At 35.3% G+C, this 21054-nt stretch overlaps 1 pseudogene; it reads left to right on the top strand.

The window, feature by feature from the left end:
- The first annotated feature begins 2861 nt into the window (after positions 1-2861).
- Positions 2862-4679, top strand: LOC125859211 (uncharacterized; annotated as a pseudogene).
- Positions 4680-21054: the final 16375 nt, after the last annotated feature.

Here is a 21054-nt window from a genome sequence, read left to right as displayed (position 1 = left end):
GCCTCGCTTCCATAGGCCCTGAGAATCTAAGAGTAACAAGACTTCACTGTGAAAAGACCAAATTGTTTCCCCTTCCATTTCAAGCTATCCTCACTGTTAATAAGATCTTTAAAAGAAGTTAGGAGACCAACAAATTCTATAGAACTCTCCTTATCCCAGTCATTTAGATTCAAGTATGTTCCAGTTGTCTTATTCTTCACTTTGTGCTACAGTGGGATTGAACTTCTTGTTTTGTTTTCCTTACTATAGATTTTGCAGGTCCATGTGAAACAGAAAGGGCAAAGAATGTGAGGGGAACAGATATTTGTAAGAATGTTTTGCGATTGAGACCTGGAGAAAAATTAAAAGTCACTTTCTATCAAAATCTAGTCGTTAGGCAGAATCACACCTCATTTGCGAGACACTTGGGCTTGATAGTTCGTGATCGTAATATGTGTCCACTCCGGGTACACTCATGGATGGACATTGAAGAGCATAAGCTTGAGTACATGTGGGCAGTTGTTACTGTAAGGATTACAACGCATCTATCTCTTCTTTTTACTGATAACTGTCAAGAATCCCTTTTCAAAAAGTATTGGATGTTTCAGTTTGAAACATGACTCTTGATTTCACATTCCTTCTCCTTTAATAACAAAGTATAGTTACTCAGTTTCAATGGATAGATGAAAATTCTCACATTTCGTCTTTTTTCGTTAGCCTATTTGATAGTTAAATCTCTTGCCACTACCTGCTAATAAGAGGCTTTTGAAAAGTTAACTTTATTCTTCCACTGTAATTCCTTTGGATGTTAATATTATTAGTTTAGTGTGGCTATAGTTAATATGATTCTGTAGTTGGTAAAAACTATCAATTATTGTTTTTCAATTTTATGTTATAATTTCAGTGTGTAACCTCATCTTAACAAAATTTGGACACTTCTCAGTCATAGCAGTGTATTGATATGTACTTCGTTAAGTATTGAGCTGACACTAACTGTTACTTGAGGACCTAAATGTTTGATGGAGGATACACCTATTCATCGAAAGCCTCTACTAAGTATATACATTTCTTGGGCTTCTTAGCGGTTTTCACTATTGATAATCTTTCTTTGGTAATAAATTGTATATGTTGTACTTCTGTCTTTAATGAATCTTTAATTTTTGTTATGTAATATGGAGTAAATCACAATTCCATAATTGCCCTGCCACAATCTGCTTCTTGATCTTGGTCCAGTGTCATTGGTTGATCCATTATAGACTTTCCTTGACTTTGCCTGAGCTACTAATACCCAGCCACCTGTAACTTTCCTCCACAACTCTTTTTTCCATTGACATGACATAAATAGATGAGTGGGGTCTTTTAAATAAGGTTGATCAACACAAATCTTATTATTTCTCACTGTATCTCCATAAATCTATGTTTGCTAGTTGAATACATATTGGATATACACTTCTAGATCATATTATAGCATGAAGTAGGTCTATATTGACTAACATTGGCCAATGTTGAGACCTTAGGGGTAGTTAAAATTATGGTAGCATTTACTTATTTCAACAGCATCCCTATTCTGAAAATGTCATGTACAACATGAAAAGTATCTCCATCCACTACAATACATGAAGCATCTTAAAGAATAAACAACCAAAACCATCAGACTGTTGAGCCATTGTTAAAGGTTGTCACTTACAAAGTCCTCGGGTTTTTTCACTCTTTCACCCATTAGCCACTTCCTTTTTAATTATGCTACTATTGCGGCTTACTTTCTTTTCAAGCAGAAGAAATATTATGTTACTATTGAATCACATAACATAGAGACTAGAGATAACTAACAAAAACTTCATCTATTATCTCTCCTGATCATGATGTATTTGTCCTTGCCCAACCTTGATTAATAAACATGTACAGTCATTACCTGGTCAAATCCATGTGGCTTTACTTCTCTATAATATAATTGAACTAGCTAAGCTTAGTGATCTCCTAAAATTTATGCTAAGTTCAATTTCTTCTCCAGCAAGATCGGATTGCTAGGATTCTATTATAGTAGTTTCTGTTCCTTCACGTCATGCTTCAGGCCACTGGCTTGTGTCGCTACTTTACTCTTAACGCTATTTCAAACACTATACAATAGTGATGTGAGTAAGCTATAGGTTTTAAACAGACAACTTGTGGTTGTTATTTATTTGAAATTTTGATTTCTGTTCCTAAAATTTCTAGGTTACTACCTATTAGGTGATCTATACTTTGATGCCTTGTTTTCCCTTATTCAAGAGATTTTGATGGTATTTTTTCTATTTTAGGAGAAGTTTGACAGTGATGACATGAATGATCAAAGAGATAATGTTTTGCAACATATGAGAAAGCTTTGGAATAACTGGAGAGGATCATTGCACAAGAATGTGAAATCTAAATCATTGCACGAGGTTCTTAAAGATGTGCCAATGGGAGTAGACAAGAGTGATTGGGAATGGTTGGTCAAGGAGCATTTTTTATCTCAGAAATTTAAGGTAAGACTTCATATAGTTATTAGCAAATATCATTTTATTTCTAGTCACATATGATTAGTTTTTTGGAATAATTTATACCATGTACAAATTGAGTCTTGATTTCGATAAAAAAATTTGATGTCTTCTATCCACAAGATCTACCAAAGAAAATTGCAATGGTGTTTTTTTGTGCTTCTATTCTCTTTTACCCTCTTCCCACTGAGCTTAAAAGTACACATTAAATATAGAATCATTAAACAGGATTGTGATAATTTCAGTTGTTGTGTTGTTAATGCAGGACGCAAGTACAAGAAACTCAGTCAATAGGTCTAAGTTGCGTATGCTTCATCGTACGGGTAGCAGGCCTATTAGAGAGATTGTTTACGAAATGGTAAATAAATTGTGCAACCCTATAAAGAAACCTCTCCTATTTCTATAAAATATCTTATTTTTTCATCGTGAAGGGAGGCAAAGATGGTAATCCACCAAACATGGCAACTATTTTCTTTGAGGCTCGTAAGAAGGGAAATGAGCTTGTCGAACTTGAAACCGTTGAAAAATATGTACATTTATAACAATTTTAATTTCATTTAACATCCTTACTCTTACTTAGTGCATTGCATTATTTTAAATATTCTTATATTTTATAGGCTGAAATTCACGAGCTTGTACAATCTGAACCATCTCTTACTAATATTGAGGTAGTGGAAATGTGCTTTGGACCTCAATGCAAAAGTCACGTAGTTGGATTTCGTGGTGGAATAACAACTAAGGAGTTAAAAGGAGGTACCACCTCAAAGGTTGCATTGTGGGAAGAGCTGAAAACAACTCGAAAAGAAAAGGAATCACTACAAAAACGCATGGATATTCTAGAGAGTAAATATGAACACCTTGAAAATATAGTGATCCGTCAGTCTTCATCAGTTCCATCAATTCCATCAGGTTAGTAAACATACTATTAGTTATTATTACATGATGTGTATTGTGTGTGAATGAAGTGATGTTGCTTCTCGTTGATAAGGGCTTTGTTATTGCAGTTGTGCTATGAGTTACCTGTTTTCCTTTAGTGCATTGCGTTATCTTAAATATTCTGTATATTCTGGCATTCTCACTCTAGCATTTCTATATATAACTAAAATCAATATCACTTTAGTTATAATATCCACAAAGCTAAAAGATTGATTTTATGTTCATTTCTGTATATACCAATGAGATTGTTATAACATCTTCAAATGTAAAAGTAGGTATCAATATGGTTATTGTTCTGTATATGTTGTTGGTAGAAAATCAAGATCTCTCCTCTGATTAGGTCCTTGTATGACTTTGTCCTCTATAATATCATTGTCAGTATAATTTGCCCTTTATTATTGTAGTATTAGTAGTTAATCTCAAACATCACACACTTCTACATTACCCTTTCTTTGTTGCCCTGCAACTTTAAATATATTTGATCATGTTTGTGTCATTCTCCACTGTGGTAATTAGTTGTTTAAGTTTTTTTAATTTCCTGCTTGTCATCCAGCTGCAAGCTTGTTTCATCTGATCCACTTGCATTCTCCATTTCAACAGCTTATCTATGTTTTCTTTCCTTCAACTTTCAGTACTAGTACTAGGACTAGGATTTTTGGTCTTCTTTATTTGATGTATATTTACATTCTCTTTGTTGAAGCACTTTAATGTGTGTTGTGTTCATGTCTGTCCACTTTAATCTCTCTCTTTCCTTCCATTAATCTGGAAAGAGGCCCAGGTTTTGTGAAAGAGGTGGGGTATGAGGAAGCATTCACTTGAATAAATATTTAAATGAGGAAGCACCAACCACCCTCTGTATGAGATGTTAATGTGAAAGTAATACAACTCTTGCTGGCTGCCATTGGAGATCCTCAATGTAGAAGGTTGGGTAGAGAAATTATCTAGAATTCATGAACTAGAACTATAAATATGTTTCTAGTTGTATACATCAGAAAATAGATCAGGAATTATTCAAGAGAATTAATCCTTAAGTTCAAACTTTTTTTCGTTACTAATTAATTTACTTCAAATTGTTGTTTTGACAGATGAAGATTTTGAAGATTAAAGAACAAGATCATGTGAAAGATAATGTGGAGCGTGCAGCAAAGAATATTATATTTTTATTGTTGGTGCAAAGATGTTTTCTGTAGTTATTCTTAATGTCATTTTCTTAATTTCTAGGATTTTATAGATGTCGAACACATGTTTTATTATGTTGAACGTGTATGCTTTTGTTTTTAGATATTGTGTCGAACATATAAGTTTTTAGTAATTAAATCAATGTGTTCTTTAATTTATTATTAACAATATAATTTTATATCAAATTTTCAATTGGATGTGAAAAGAATTTATATGAACTGATCATATTAGTTCTTTTTAGAAATGATGGAAAAGATAACAACTACAAATTAAATGTAATAATTTAAATCGAAATTTGTGACAGGAAATTTGATTGTTAAAAAGTATTGTAATCAACGACAGGAATTATGGCCGCTAAAATTAGTTATAACGCCCCTAATTTGTTGTTTTACTTGAAGGTTCTAACGACTAAATGACCATCAATGAAGGGGAATTTGGTCGTTGTAAGCACGTGTAACGACCGGATTAATTGGTGTCGTTAAATAATATTTAACGATCGGACATGCAATCTAGTCGTTAACCTTTAACGACGGAGCTTTTCACGACCGGTGACGACCAATTTTTGACCAGTCGTTATAGACCTTTAACGATCGGATTTGGACTTATAGCGACGGTATTTCCTTTCGCTAAAGGTCATTTTTCTTGTAGTGCATACTAAAAGAAGAAGTGTAGATGTCCAATGAGGAGGTGTGCGATGATTGATAGTGGTAGACATCAGGAGAGGTTGAGGCAATCCGAAGAAGTACATGACATGTCACATTTTTTTGTTGCTACTTGTTTTATTCTTAACACTAGGGGTGTACAAAATCGAACCAAATCGCAAATCGAGTCAACCCAAAAAAAAATCCAACTAGTGATTTGGTTTGACTTGGTTTGGTTTTGAAAAAAAAAACCCGACTATACATGGGTTGGTTTGGTTTTAACTAAAAAAAACCAACCCGAGACCAAACCAACCCGACATTATATATATAATTTTAAAATTTTATTTTATACAAAAAAATATTTACTTTGATATAATTTTTAAATATTTCTTGTACTTTTTCATAGTTTTTATCTTTTAATATATTATTTCAAGTTTGAAACTTAGAATTATGAATGGGCGAATAAAACTTATAGTCCACAGATGTTGGTAATTATAATAAAACTTAAATCAAAATCAAATTAATACTAATGCAAAAAGAAAATCAATTCAACACTAAGAATGACAATAATATTGAATATCTGTTCTTTAGTTTTACATTGGTTTAGACAATTAAAATACATAATCTAATTTTAATTTCCTTTAATATTTAGTCATGTAACTAATACTTATTAAACTTAATTTTAGCATGATTTAGTACTTTTAAATTATTATCATTTTCATTGTGACTTGTTAATTTGCAATATTTGTTTTACACGATTTCATTATTATTATTTTTGTTGGATATTTTAGTGTCATTAATCATATCATATTGTGTTATATTTTTAAGAAAGATCTTAGATAGTTGTATTTTGATAGGACTAAAGAAATATTTGAAGTACAAGTAAATTATATGTTTGTATGAATACTTACTTTACCGGAAAAACCGAAAAAATCCAAAAACTCGAAAAAATCCGAAAAAATCCAAGGTTGAAAAACCCCAGTTTTATTGGTTTGGTTTGATTTATAAATTTAAAAATTCCGACACAAATAATTTGATTTGATATTTGAAAAACCCGAACCAACCCGGCCATGTACACCCTTACCTAACACTTGCTACTTGTAATCCTTAATAATCATAGCCATATTTTGTTTTTCCTAAAACGATGAATTTCACCAAATGTGCCATGCCATTCTTATTATTACTATTTGGAAAAGGAAAAACGTTTTTTTTAAAAAGAGCAACAAAAAAAAATATGTAAACAAAAAGTTTTTTTTTTTTTTTTTTTTGGTATTCTAAGCCCAAACCCTAAGCATGTCTCAGTCTTTTCAAAGAAAAAAAGGACTAGTTACATCAAATATGGTCATTTTGTTTGAACTGAGCCATTTTGAGTAATTTTGTGAAGTTGGACCAAAAAAGTGGTAAAAAAATGCTATGGGATGTCAGCTGATATAACTTTCCCATAGTAAGTGTGAATGGAAAAAAGCAAAAAAAATTGTATTATGTATTATTCAGATTAAACATTTTGAGATAAAAGAGAAAAACAAGTTTAACTGCTATCTTATTTTGAGTAGACATTAAATTGTAGGAGATCCAACACTCCCGTAAGAACATATAATAATATTGTTGGATCCACATTAATCCTATTATATTCATGCAATTCCCCAAAATCACTGTCTTATTGTCTTTCTAACATAGCACAAGTTACTTTTAAGTTTCGATACGTACGTTTGTTATGTTTTTGTGTACGTAAATGGTTATATATGTATTATTGTAGGTCCAGCTCCAACAACTTTTCCTTGAATAATAATAATCTGACTAGAAATGAGACTTTCTCCTCAGTTCATAGTGAGAGATCGGACTATATATGTTCAAATAAAAGGATAAGAAATTAAAAGAAGCCGATCGACTCAAATAGAATAGGCAGACGACAATGCATGTCTTCGGTGAATGATGGAAAGTATGCATCAAGAAATGCAAGTCGAATATAGACCAAAAGTTGCAAGAACGTCGTGAATAAATAAATGGATGCTGGTTTAAAAAGGAATATGGAACAAGATTTGCAAAAAGAAAAATAGGAAGAAGAGCATGAACACATGAAATGATATTACAAGATCGAATAAATGGTTGCTAGAATGCAACACATATTTTCTCTTGCTCCTTCTTAACAATTCTTCTCCTTTCTATGACTATACTTATTTCTTATTGACAATTATTCCGTGAATTTCTCTTTAGAAGTTGGCTGGCTAGTTTCTTTAAACCTGATTTTCTCAATGAAGTGTTTGATTAAAAATTACTGAGATAACTATGAATTAATAATATTTTGGTGAATGTTTCAAAAGTGTGTTTTATGAAATATTTGTGTTTGATTTGATGTTTGTACTCTGGGCTGAAGAATTTTGTATTATACTACAACTAAAATCATTAGGCAGAATTTTGTATTCCGATATATCACAGATAGTGGTTGAAGGTGTGCAATGGAAGTTTTTGTTTTCTGACTGTTGGAATGTATGCGTCCACTTAGCTACGATAGGATCAGGTCCTCAGCACGATTTACAATAACAAAAGCAGATAAATACTAAATGTAAATAAATGCTGAAAGGAAAGATTATACACACAACTTTACGTGGAAACCTCCTTGCTCAAGGGAGTAAAATCACGACCTGTCTCACAGGGATTTTCAAACTGCTTTTACTAATATTCACAAGCAAAAGTAAAACATAGTTTACAACTTGAGATTAACCTGCTACTCTCCACACTAAGTAATATCACCTATTACTTGACTGAGCGTAAGCAGATACAACACTGTCCACTATACTAATCCTAACTGATTAATATAAACTTTGACGTAAGACACTAAATTACTCACTAAGTTCTTACAATGATTCACACAAGCTTGAAACGTTTCTATTACAAACGAAACGATTCCTACAATATGAGCATGATTACAAGCAATTAAAATAACAGCTGGTACATGAAGCAATAATACACTCTATCAGGTCCCTGCTATTTTGAAGCTTGAATATCTCTCATTGAATGAATGATTTGTTTGTTTGGTCTTGAATATATCAAACATCAAGAGTTAATACTCTTTGGACAAACAACCTCGTCGCTTTTGATTGGTGTAGTACACTGGCGACTTCACCAACTTTCTGACACAGACAGCTTTCCAACTGTACAACATATGACCTTGGACGATCATACTCTACAGAGGACCGGGTCCCTGCACTTGTGAGGAGATCATCAAAACATCTGGGAGCATTAAGACTTATCATTTCCCCTCTTTTTGATGATGACAAACAACCTACAAGCAACCTCATATGAGAGTTAAGCATTCATTCAAAAGTACATTAGTTCCCTCTGTCAATGTTCCCCCTATCACTGTCCCCCCCCCTTAGTTCAAAGTTCCCTCCTGATTGCACAACAGGTAACCCAAAAATTCCCCCTTTTGACATAATTGAAAAGGAGTAACAGTAAACATATGCCAGTTATATGCAAAACATTAAAGAATTCAGGGCCATGGGCCACACAGGACATGAATATGTAGGCAAACAGAGAATATTAAACCATACAGAGACAGGGCATAGTAACAATTAATATTAGTTCACAAATACTGACCACAGAAGTTAGCCAACTAGTACACAAAGCCACACAAGATATTTTAACATAGGGATGAAGAAAAATGGGATACACGACACTTTTAGGACGGAGGGGAAAGGGGGTTAAGGGTGCACATTAGCAACAACATCCGCTCATTCGCATCCTCATGAGCCTGGATAAGTAGCTTGTTTCGAGCCTTAACTTCAGGCATTTGTCTTCAACAACATTGCATTCTCATCCCTCAGCTTTTCCACCACCTACTCATCCACACTAGTAGTGTCAAGTCCTCCTAAGACAGCATTCTGCAACTTAGACTTTAGTTGCACAATTTCAACCTCCTTATCATTTAAGATCGCAGTGAGATCAGTCACTTCACGTTTAAGAAAGGCTTGCTGCTCTAGAACATCCGCCACCTGTGACTTGCCTTTGGCCTTCCCTTCAACACACTCACATTCCAGCAGGGTAGCTACAATAAACATCTTCTTGGTGGTACCAGGTACCCCTCGTCCCATAGGCACTTCGAAATGGTTAAACACATAATTCAACAAGTATCCATATTGAATCCCATGTTTAGCCCTTTTCCAAGTCATTACCCTGTGCATGTGTTCAAGCATTATAGCAGAGAGATTAATTTCCTTAAGTTCATCTAATTTCTCCATGAGAAACAGGTCAGCAGCAGATGCTACTGTTCTTTTTTCTATTCGTGGTACCAGTACCTTCTTGATGAACTCAAAGAGTACTAGATACTCTCCCTTAAGAAACTTCTTTGGCAGCCCTGCATGCTTGATATCCCCACGTTTGGTAGCTCTTGTTGAAAACCCACTAGATGGTGGACAGCCTTCGATTTATCGTATTCCCTCCACCGATACACCTAGAATATACCCTAAGGTTTCCTCATCTAGAAGGATTTCAACCCCTTTGACAGTAGTCTTAATCCCCCCATCTTTTAGAAGATCTATTTTATAGTAGAATTCTCATACCTCAGTTTCATGAAGATAAGGTATTGGGGGTTCGAACAGGTGATTCCATCCTTGTAGAGAAACAACATCAGAGCGATTCGACATACCAAATGCAGTTAGAATTTCAGGGTCGAACACTCTGCCATTCAGCACTTTCTGGTTCTCCATCTTAGCTATGCGATCTTCCCTTGTCATCTCCTTATCTGCAACAAGATTTTGAATAGACAGACCTGGTCCTTTTGCTCGACTAGATTTGACATTAGTCCCCTTTTTCACTTTCTCCTTCTTGACAGGCGATTTCTTTGCAGCTTTCTGCAATACCTTTGATTTTACCCTTTCTTCCTCTCCTTCTTTTCTTTTCTGCGCCACATAAGCATCAAAATCATCAGACTCAGTGTCACTGGACCCAACAGTCAAAGGGGTAGAGGTAGGATTTTCAGGCCCATGACCTTCCCTCCTCATTTTCCTGGCCCTTTTCGTTTGAACTCTGCTTGCTACTATGGCACTCCCCATGACTTTTTGTGTTTCACTCCTTGTTCCATACCTCTTTTTATCCCCTTTAGAGTAGGACACAACCATCTTTCCTTTTCCTTTTCTTTGTCTCTCCTTCTCAGACTTAGTGGATTCATCAATGTGGTCAAACTCAAGAGCATTTTTAGCCGTTTCTAGATCTGGGACACTAACTGTTAAGGTGTTATCTCCCCGTCCATCTCAAGGGAGGTTCTTCCTCCTCCTCTTCAGTTTCTACATAAAAAGACTTAGGAGTTTGGTCAAAAATAGGTTCAATACTGAGAGGGACCTATTCCTGTGATCTATCGTCTGAATCTGAATAGGTTGGTTGTACATCTCCTCGAAATGAAGTCAAACTTTGCGCAACCACCAATTCTGCCCCTGCTGCTAGAATGTTTGATTCAGGACCCTTTCCCTCAGGCAAATCCCTTTCAAAAAACTGTTCATACATTGTGGAAGATACAGCCCTAGAAGCCACTTCTACTTCTTCAGAACTAGGTTCGTCAACAGGCTTCACAATAGATTGTGCCTTCGAGTTCTGGGATTTGTCACAGGATAGGACTAAGGTAGGGGAACAAGGTAAAATCTCCTCAGATAAGAGTATAAGAGAAGCCACAACTTTAGCAAGAGGATTGACGGATTCATCCGTTTCACCAACTCCACAAACTGGAGTCGAAAGAGATTCTTCTGGAAGAGGAACGGAGAAGTTGAAGGAACTAGGGTTTTCAACTTTTTGGGAGATAGGAGTCTTTGAAGAAGAAGCAGAGCTAGTCATTTTTTGAGAGAAAGAAAGCTCTTGGAGAATAGATGAATGAATAAATTTTTTTTGAAGAGATTAGAGTAATTTGATTCACCAATGGAAGTAATATTTAAAGCCAAAAGGGTATCAGGTCTCTGAACAATAGTGACCCTTGGTTTTAAAGTGAAAAGACGTCTGAAACTAACGCGATTCATGGAGGAGAGACACGTGGTAGTGACCGTTGACCAAAAAACAGTGTAGCATAAGTGATACTAACCTTGTGAGGACCAGGTCCCATTCAGTATGAAACCCTGTCTGTAAGATTAGATCTTCCCTTTAGCCATCATGCCATGAGTGTATACCTATATTAAGGTACCAAGAATGAATTCTTAAACACGAAGCATTATCACAAGTATATATACCTGCCCTCCTTTACATAATCAAATAGAGGATTTTGTGCAGACATGTCATGGGATCAGGTGATTTTGAGCATTCCCAGCCTTGACCTATTTTTGATAAAACATTCCTTACTCAAGGACTTTGTGAAGATGTCAACTACTTGGTCTTACAGAACCTCATTACCACATTTTGTTTTTCAACATTGTCCCATAGTAAGTGATGTCTCACATCTATGTGCTTTTTCCTCTTGTGCTGAACAGGGTTCTTGGCCATGCTCATTGCACTAGTGTTGTCACAAAAGAGAGGAATAGTGTCTGTGAGAACACCAAAGTCTTCCAACTGCTGCTTGATCCATAGTAGCTGAGCACAACATGAGGCAACAACCATATATTCTGCTTCTACTGTAGACAATGCCACTAAATTTTGCTTCTTAGTCCCCCATGAGATCAGTGATGATCCTAGGAAGTATGCCATTCCCGATGTGCTTTTTCGATCGATGAGAAAACCTGCATGATCAGCATCAGCATAGCCAATTAGATCAAATGAGTCACCAGTGGGATATTAGAAGACTAGGTCCTGTGTGCCCTTCAGGTATCTCAACAATCGCTTGACTGCCTTCAAGTGTGATTCTTTTGGTGCTGCTTGAAACCTTGCACACATCCTTACACTGAAGACTATGTCAGGTCTGCTAGCAGTGAGATACAGAAGTAACCCAATGATTCCCATGTACATAGTCTGATTTACATTAATTCTATCTCCATCCAGATCAAGCTTCACACTTGTACTCATATGAGTATCAATAATTTTTGCTTCAACCAAATTGAACCTTTTCAACAGTTCTTTTATATACTTCTCCTAACAAATGGATGTTCCTTGAGGAGATTGTCTGATCTGTAGTCCTAAAAAGAAAGTAAGCTCCCTCATCATGCTCATTTCAAATTCACTACTTATTAAATCAACAAACTCTTTACTTAGTGAATCTGAAGTAGCTACAAAGATGATGTCATCTACATAAACCTGGACAATCAACAACTCCTTACATCTCGATTTTAGGAACAAAGTATTATCAATTTTACCTCTTTTGAACCCATTTGCAAGAAGAAACTTCGATAAGCATTCATACCAAGCTTTGGGAGCTCGTTTTAAACCATACAAGGCTTTATACAGCTTCAACACATGATTTGGCAGTTCTGTATCTTCAAAGACTAGAGGTTGTTTCACACACCTCTTCCTTCAAGTTCCTATTCAAGAAAGCACTCTTGACATCCATTTCTATCATTTTCCGGGTCGTTACAGCTACAAAGGCTATCAGGATCCTAATAGCTTCCATTCTGGCTACAGGTGCAAAGGTTTCATCATAGTCAATTCCCTCCTCTTGGTTGTACTCCTGCACCATAAGTCTTGACTTTTTTCTGGTGATGGGCCCATGCTCATCAAGTTTATTTCTGAAGACCCATCTTGTCCCAATAATGGTTCTGTTGAGTGGTCTGGGACCAGGTGCCACACCTTGCTTCTTTCAAACTGATGAAGCTCTTCCTGCATTGATGTTACCCAGTCTGCATCCTGTAAAGTCTCTTTGATATTCTTAGGCGCAATGGATGATATGAAGGCTGAATATGCAACTAGATTTCTTGTTCTGGATCTAGTTTGTATTCCAGAGTCAAGTGGACAGATGAGATTGTCCAATGGATGTGAGGATTGATGTTTTCATCCGGATTTTCTGGTAATCTCTTCTTCTACATCAGGATCAAATTCACCTTCATCATCTTCTGGATTTTAAGATAATACCTCCTGCTTGAACCAGAGGAACCAAGTTCTCGTGTGTGTTCTGCACCACTTTCCTTTGCAACTTGTATGTTTCCAGGATTTTGACTTGTATCATCATGTGTTCTCTTGATCAGTGCCTTCAGCTCATGGTCTTCTTTGTGCTCATCATTTTTCTCAGATTCATCAAATATCACATGTATGCTCTCTTTAACACATAGAGTTATTTTGTTAAAAACCCTCTAGGCCTTGTTGGTAGAAGAGTACCCAACAAACACCCCTTCATCACTTCTGGCATCAAACTTGCCAAGGTCATCCTTTCCATTATTCAATATAAAGCATTTGCACCCAAATGGTTTAAGATGAGCAATTGAAGGTTTTCTGCCATTCAACAATTCATAAGGTGTTTTCTTGATCACAGACCTGATAAGAGACCTATTAGTGACATAGCATGCTGTGTTGACTGCTTCTGCCCAAAAATTCATTGCAAGCCCTAAGTCAATCAACATAGTTCTAGCAATATATGCCAATGTTCTGTTCTTCCTTTAAATAACTCTGTTTTGCTGAGGAGTTCTTGGTGCAGAGAAATTGTGATTGATTCCATTTTAGCAAAAAAGCCTTCAATTTGAGAGTTCTCAAACTCTGTACCATGGTCAGATCTGATGCTATCAATCTTGCAGTTTACCTTCAGTTGAATAGCTTTGACAAATGTGATCAAAAGTCCGGTCGTCTCATTCTTAGTCCATAGAAACATATTCCATGTGAACCTGAAGAAGTTATCAACAACTACAAGAATATACTTCTTACCTCCTTTGCTTTGAATTCTGACTGGTCCACATAGGTCCATGTGAAAAAGCTCCAGAGGTCTGGTTGTGCTCACACCTTTCTTGGCTTTGAAGGATGATCTTGTTTGTTTCCCTTTTGAGAACTTCAGCTTAGGCAATCCACGGACCAGGTCCCTGCAACAAGTTTATTCAACAAAGAAGTACTCACATGACCCAATTGTCGGTGCCATAGATTTGCATCATCAGTTTGAGTGCTCAGGCATGAAAGACTGTCCTCTTCAATAGAGTCAAGATCCACAACATACATATTTTTGACTCTTTTGGCAGACATAACAACTCTTTTAGTTGCACAATTTGTAACCAGACATTTATCATACATGAACTTGACTTCATTTCCCTTGTCACAGATTTGCGATACACTCAAAAGACTGTATTTCAAACCATCCACATAGTGTACATTGTCTATGGAATGATCAATTGTTCTCCCTATCTTGCCAATACCAAGAATATAACCTTTCTTTCCACCACCAAATGGTACACCACCACCTTAGTGTGCTTCATAAGAGAGGAAATTTAGAGTGTCTCCAGTCATGTGCCTTGAGCATCTATTATCCATGCACTAGCACTAATTGCTTCATCTCTTCTACACAAGAATCACTTATTAGACTTAGGAACCCACTTCAAATGGAGTTCCTAAAACCTGTCAAAAGGCTTAATGAGAAACCTTCATGTCCATGGGGTAAAGTGTTCTTGCTAAAGTGGTAGCTGGGACCAGATACCTTTTTCTTTTTCTTTTTCTTAGAAACCTTTCTTGATTTAAGAAACTTCTCATGCCTTCCTTTTACTCCTCTCAAAATCTCACATTTTTCTTTCAGATGAACATTTTTTCCATAGTGGGTACACTAAAGATTGTCAAAAACAGACACCTACTTACTATGAGGATTGTAGGGAGGCTCTATTTGTCTACAACCTAATCTTTTTCTGTTGTTGAACTTCTGATTTGCTAAGGTAGAGAGTATCTTAGACGTGTCAGTCCATTTGAGGGAGTGGTTCAACTCTTCTTTGATCTTACACAGATCCTTCACTAGTTGAGAGTTCCTTTCCAGGGAGGCAACTAACTTAGACTCAGAGGTCTTAAGTTTCTCTTCTAGTTCAACCTCAAAGTTATTGAGTTTTCGCTTCCCACCCTTAGAGGTACCAGGTTCCTCGTTGGGTTATAGACTACAGGTCTCAAGGATACATATCCTAACACTCATTTCAGATATTTGAGAGTTGAGAGCTGAGTTTTCATCCTCAGACAACTTCAGCATTTCACTCGTCGTCAAATTTTCAAAAGTTAGTTCATCAACTGAGTCAATTAATAGAGCAACAAGTTTTCTCAATCTATAAATGGAAAGAGTATCTAGATCATCCTTGAGATAAAAAAGGGTTACCTTATTCAGATCCTCTTCATCATCAGATTTTGCCATTAGTGAGAAAATAAAGCTGTAGACAGTTTTATCATCTTCCACAGCCATTATCGAGACATCTTCTGGACTAGTTATCTCTTCTTCAGACTCGTTAGATGCCTTTCTCCATACCGCCAAAGCTTTCTTCACCAATTGATCATCATGAGCTTTCCTGTTAGCATTGTCTAGGACCTGGTCCCTTCTGCGAGGTCTGAAGTCCTGAGTTTCCTGCTTTTAGCTGGGACAGTCCCTCATAAAGTGACCAGGTTTGCCACATTTATGACAAAGATCATTTGCATTGGCTGCTCTACTAGTCGAAGCTTTCTTTTGGAAGCCTCCATGCTTCTTGATAATCTTCTAAAACCTTTTAGTGACATATGCCATTTCCTCTTCCTCCTCAGTCACATCATTTTGAGAAGTTTTCAAGGCGACTGATTCTCTTTCTTTCCCTCATTCATGTTTGTCCCCTGTTGCTTGTTCAGCTCATAAGTTTGTAGATTTCCAATCAGTTCATCCATGGCAAGCGTCTTCAAATCATTTGCTTCAGTTATAACATTCACTTTGCTTTCTCATGACTTAGAAAGCACTCTGAGAATCTTCCGAACTTGTTTTCTCAAGGGAATAGGTTCACCAAGGCATCTCAGTTCGTTGGTTATAAAGGTGAATCTTGAGTTCATCTCAAAGATAGTTTCACCTTCCTTCATACAAAAGTTCTCATATTGAGTCGTAAGCATATCAACCTTAGACTCTTTCACTTGTGTTGTTCCCTCATGGGCTGTTTGAAGATAGTCTCATATCTCCTTGGCTGTCTCACATGCAGAGATTCGATTGTACTCATATGACCCGATTCCACATACTAGAATTGTTTTGCTTTATAATTTTTCTATCTTTTTTATGTCCATCTCATTGTACTCCTTTCTGGTTTTGATGACGGTTGTAGTGAGTTCTCCATCTTTCACCTCCTTCGTGGGAATGTACGGTCCATCAAGAATCACATCCCACAACTCAGTATATTCAGCATTGATGTAATCATGCACGTGATTCTTATACCACCCATAGTATTTTCCATTGAAGCGGGTTGGTCTGGTAGATGACTGACCTTCCTCCATATTGGGTGGAGCAGCCATTCCTTCGGATCTTTTCTTTTCTTGGTGTTACCTAAATCGAAAAGTCAAGCTCTGATACCACTTGTTGGAATGTATGCGTCCACTTTAGCTACAATAGGACCAGGTCCTCAACACGATTTACAATAACAAAAGCAGATAAATATTGAATGTAAATAAATACTGAAAGTAAAGGTTGTACACACAAATTTACGTGGAAACTTCCTTGCTCAAGGGAGTAAAACCACGACTTGTATCACAGGAATTTTCAAACTGCTTTTACTAATCTTCACTAGCAAAATTAAAATATAGTTTACAACTTGAGATTAACCTGCTAATCTCCACACTAAGTAATATCACCTATTACTTGACCAAGCCTAAGCAGATACAACACTGCCCACTATACTAATCCTGACTAATTAATATAGACTTTGACGTAAGACACTTAGTTACTCACAACTAAGTTCTTACAATGATTCACACAAGCTTGAAACGTTTTTATCACAAACGAAACGATTCCTACAATATGAGCATGATTACAAGCAATCGAAGTAACATCTGATACATGACGCAATAATATACTCTATCAGGTCCCTGCTATTTTGAAGCTTGAATATCTCTCTTTGAATGAATGATTTGTTTGTTGTTTTTGGTCTTGAATATATCAAACATCAAGAGTTAATACGCTTTGGACAAACAACCTCGTCGCTTCTGATTGGTGTAGTACACTGGTTATGATTTCACCAACTTTCTGACGTAGACAATTTTCCAGCTGTACAACATATGACCCTGGACGAGCATACTCTGCAGAGGATCGGGTCCTTGCACTTGTGAGGAGATCATCAAAACATCTGGGAGCATTAAGACTTATCACAGACCATAGGTATGTATATACATATATACAATGGAATTTTTTAGTTTTGATCACCTGTATTGCATACAATTACACTAAAGTACTATGTAGTTGACTTTCTTGTAATGTAAGTATTTATAACATTCAACATGGAAATACTTTTGTAGTGTCTTAAATACTATTGGATGTTTTAATAGCTATATATTATTTTAGAGAATTCAACTGTCAATACTAATTGTAACTAATAATTTATTAGCTTTTGTAGCAATTATTGTTGCTGCTAAAGGTTGATATTCAGTAGCCTGAATGTTGCCGCAAATGTTATACTCCCTCTGTTCCATTTTATATGAGGTAGTTTGACTCGGTACGGAGTTTAAGAAAGAAAGGAAGACTTTTAAAACTTGTGGTCCAAAATGAATGATAGAGATTTGTGTGGCTGTAAATCATTTCATTAAGGGTAAAATAGACATTTTGTAGTTAAATTGTTACTTAATATAGAAATGTGTCATTCTTTTTGGGATTGACTAAAAACGAAAGTAGGCGACTACTGTCGCTACTAATAATAATGTTTCGGTAGCAACATGATAGTTGCTAGTACTAATAGTTTACTAATTTGTGACGGCATGAGTCGCTACGATTAGTAATTTTGAGTAGCGAGAAAAGTAGCCACTAATAATTTATTGGTTTTTGTGGCAACAAATTCACTACGAAAAAGGCATATTGCGGCGGTTCTTAAGACGTAATACACACTTTAACGATGTAATATTCGCGACATTTTTTGTTTTATAAAATGACAGTTAAAAACCGTCATAATTGTAAAAAGTAAAAAATATTTTTATAGTACAACGATTTTAAATTGCCGTAATGTTCTTTCTTGATTGAATAATTTTATTGCAATAATTAAAATTTTCAATTTTATCCGTCCACATTTATATCCTATTTATTGCACTCTACAAATTTAAACTTCAATAGTTAGTAATTTTAACCCAACATAAAAGATCTAACAAGCAAAATATTCATCATATTTAACAAAAATACTCTAAAGCTACACCATCAAAATACTAATGTCTTGAAGCGTTATTCAGTGCTTCAAAATTACATAATCAAAATATTAGTTTCAAAGTATATTTCAGCAAAATAAAAAACAGGTCTTAGATATGTTATTCCATCTGTTTTTTCTGTCATCTCAGAGTATGAATTTGAATGTGTTCACGTGTAAGTCCAACATAAAATACTAATCTCACAGGCCTATTGGGTGCAAATATGCATTCCTATAAAGCATTTTGTAAAGATTACACCTCTGATGATAATGAATTTAAAATTGCACAAAATAGAGGAGCAAAATAACTATAACACAACTATCCAAAATAAGCACAGAAAAATTGACAAATAGTTTATTGAACTATGAGTTGATTATCTCCACAATATAAAGAAGGAAATCTGCAGGAACTTAACTGATAATTCAAGAATGCAAAGCCTACCAACTTGAGTGAAGCTAGTAATTCAGAAGTGCAATCACAATCATTCATGCAAATGCTGTAAAATTGCCCATTTTTCAGTTCATTTTAGTCTTGTCCTGCAAGAAAGAAAGTAGCACAAGTAATTAACACCAAATCACATTAGCCACGGATAGCAATTTCCATACATATGGGTGAATTTTTAAACTTAAGGGGATATATTAGGTCTAATTAGACATTTACCAAAGGATATCAACAAGTGTAATTGATTGAAGGACCTTTAAGTAACCTAACATAACTAATTATATTGAATTTTACCTACTCTTTATAGTCATAAGAATCTCTTCGGATATGAGATTCTCTGTAACTTAGAAATCACGCAAGATATTTTTATGTCTAAATCAAGTGAGTAGGAAACTTAATAATCACGCAGGATATTAAGTTATAACAGAATAGCTAATCAGGAAAAAATAAATATTTATAATGGTCATACATGTGGAGGAGGTGGAAATAAGTGAGAAAACTCTTTGGGATATCCTCTATGTTCCTTTGATATAAGCTAAGTAGCACATTTAATAGTGATTTCATACTCGCCGTCTCTTACTACCACTCTGGAGTTGGAGCGCTAGTGCAAGATGGACTCACATTAACACATTTAAATTTCCTAGATGTTTGTTCGAATGTCATAGTTGGAACAACACCCAAGCCAGTTATTCCTTTTTGTGGTTGCTGTAAGTAACAATAAAATGGCCAAGTGTTAGACCTATTTTGATGGCTGATGGAGGTAAAATGCAAGAATTATAGGAGCAAATAACAAAACAAGAATAGTAAAGCAGTTAAGCAATAACCAACACCTCTATACTCAACTCTGTTTTTCACTATAATTATAGCAATAAGAAAACCAGCTAAACCAAGTGACATACAAAAAAGTTGATAAAAACTCTTAAGCTCATTCTCTTGCTTAGTAACCTTCACAGTAGTCCTAATAGCTTGTAGTAAAACACATGAAACCTTCGTAGTAGTCCCAATAGGTATACCATACATATTCATCACATTCTACAATTATCCACAATCCTTTTTCAAGTTATGGACACACTTACCTTCAATCTAACCATTTTTTGTTACTTTATATTTATCTAAAACAAAATAAAGATCAAGTTCATGTTAGTTGCTGATAAGGTTAAAAATAACTTTACTCGTGAATAGTACATCAAGTTGATAGGTAAATATTAGAGTATTTTAAACAAGTTGTGGTGAAAATTTAAATTACAGTAAAATATCATTTTTTATGTACCTATAACATCGATATTCCAATCACGATTATCTTCATCGTCTTTATATTTAATTGGCTGTGAAGAAACTCCAGCGGAAGTAAATGAAACGACATATTGTGAAGAGACTCCATCAGATGATGAAGATGGAACATGTTGACTTGTTTTTTATTGTGATGATGAAGATGAAGCTTGAGCCTGAGGTTGAGAATGTGATGACTGTATTGGAGCAAGTGAAGAGCTCTCAGTTGATTTGAACATATTTTTATACGGATTTTGCTTCAGCATCTCTGTGTACATCATAAAAAAGTTGTAAACTTGCACACGTATAGCCAATTCCATAGAGAATTAAGATAGAATCAAGTTCTAAATTTACAACACTCTAATATGTTAATCAATCAATGAAGTCATTATTAACTATCTTCTCTATATCTATACTTAAAGGCTTTCGACCATTCCACCGTCTTCGTATATGATCTTTAAGTTCACTAATAAAATAGAGTAGGAATAGAAACTCAATATTAATAAGTGTTGGGTATGTAGCAAGAGTTAATGGGAAATTGAGGGAAGATGAAAGAGAAACTTGGAAAAAGTTGGGAACTTGAAAAAGTTGAGAACTTGAAAAGTCCTCTTATGCTTTATTGAAAAGACATTGAAAAGACATTTGTCCCTCATCGGTGGTGGAAAGAAAAATAGGAGAGTTTAAATATAGAAACACTCCTATTAATTGTTAAAAGGGTTGGAAAGAGGGATCCCCCTCGCGCCGTCGTCGTCGCTCGCTCGGCTTCGGCTTCGGCTTTGGATAATCGATCGAGAGATTATTTTTTGGACAAAGTTTGTTTTAATTATTTTAGTTAATTAATTATTTAATTAATTAAATGGCCAACATTTTAATTAGTTAATTAATTGATTCAATTAATTAGTTAATTGACCCGA

The sequence above is a fragment of the Solanum stenotomum genome, chromosome 3 (assembly GCF_019186545.1).
Source record: "Solanum stenotomum isolate F172 chromosome 3, ASM1918654v1, whole genome shotgun sequence".
NCBI classification, from domain to species: domain Eukaryota; kingdom Viridiplantae; phylum Streptophyta; class Magnoliopsida; order Solanales; family Solanaceae; genus Solanum; species Solanum stenotomum.
This window is presented reverse-complemented; position numbering and strand designations above follow the sequence as displayed.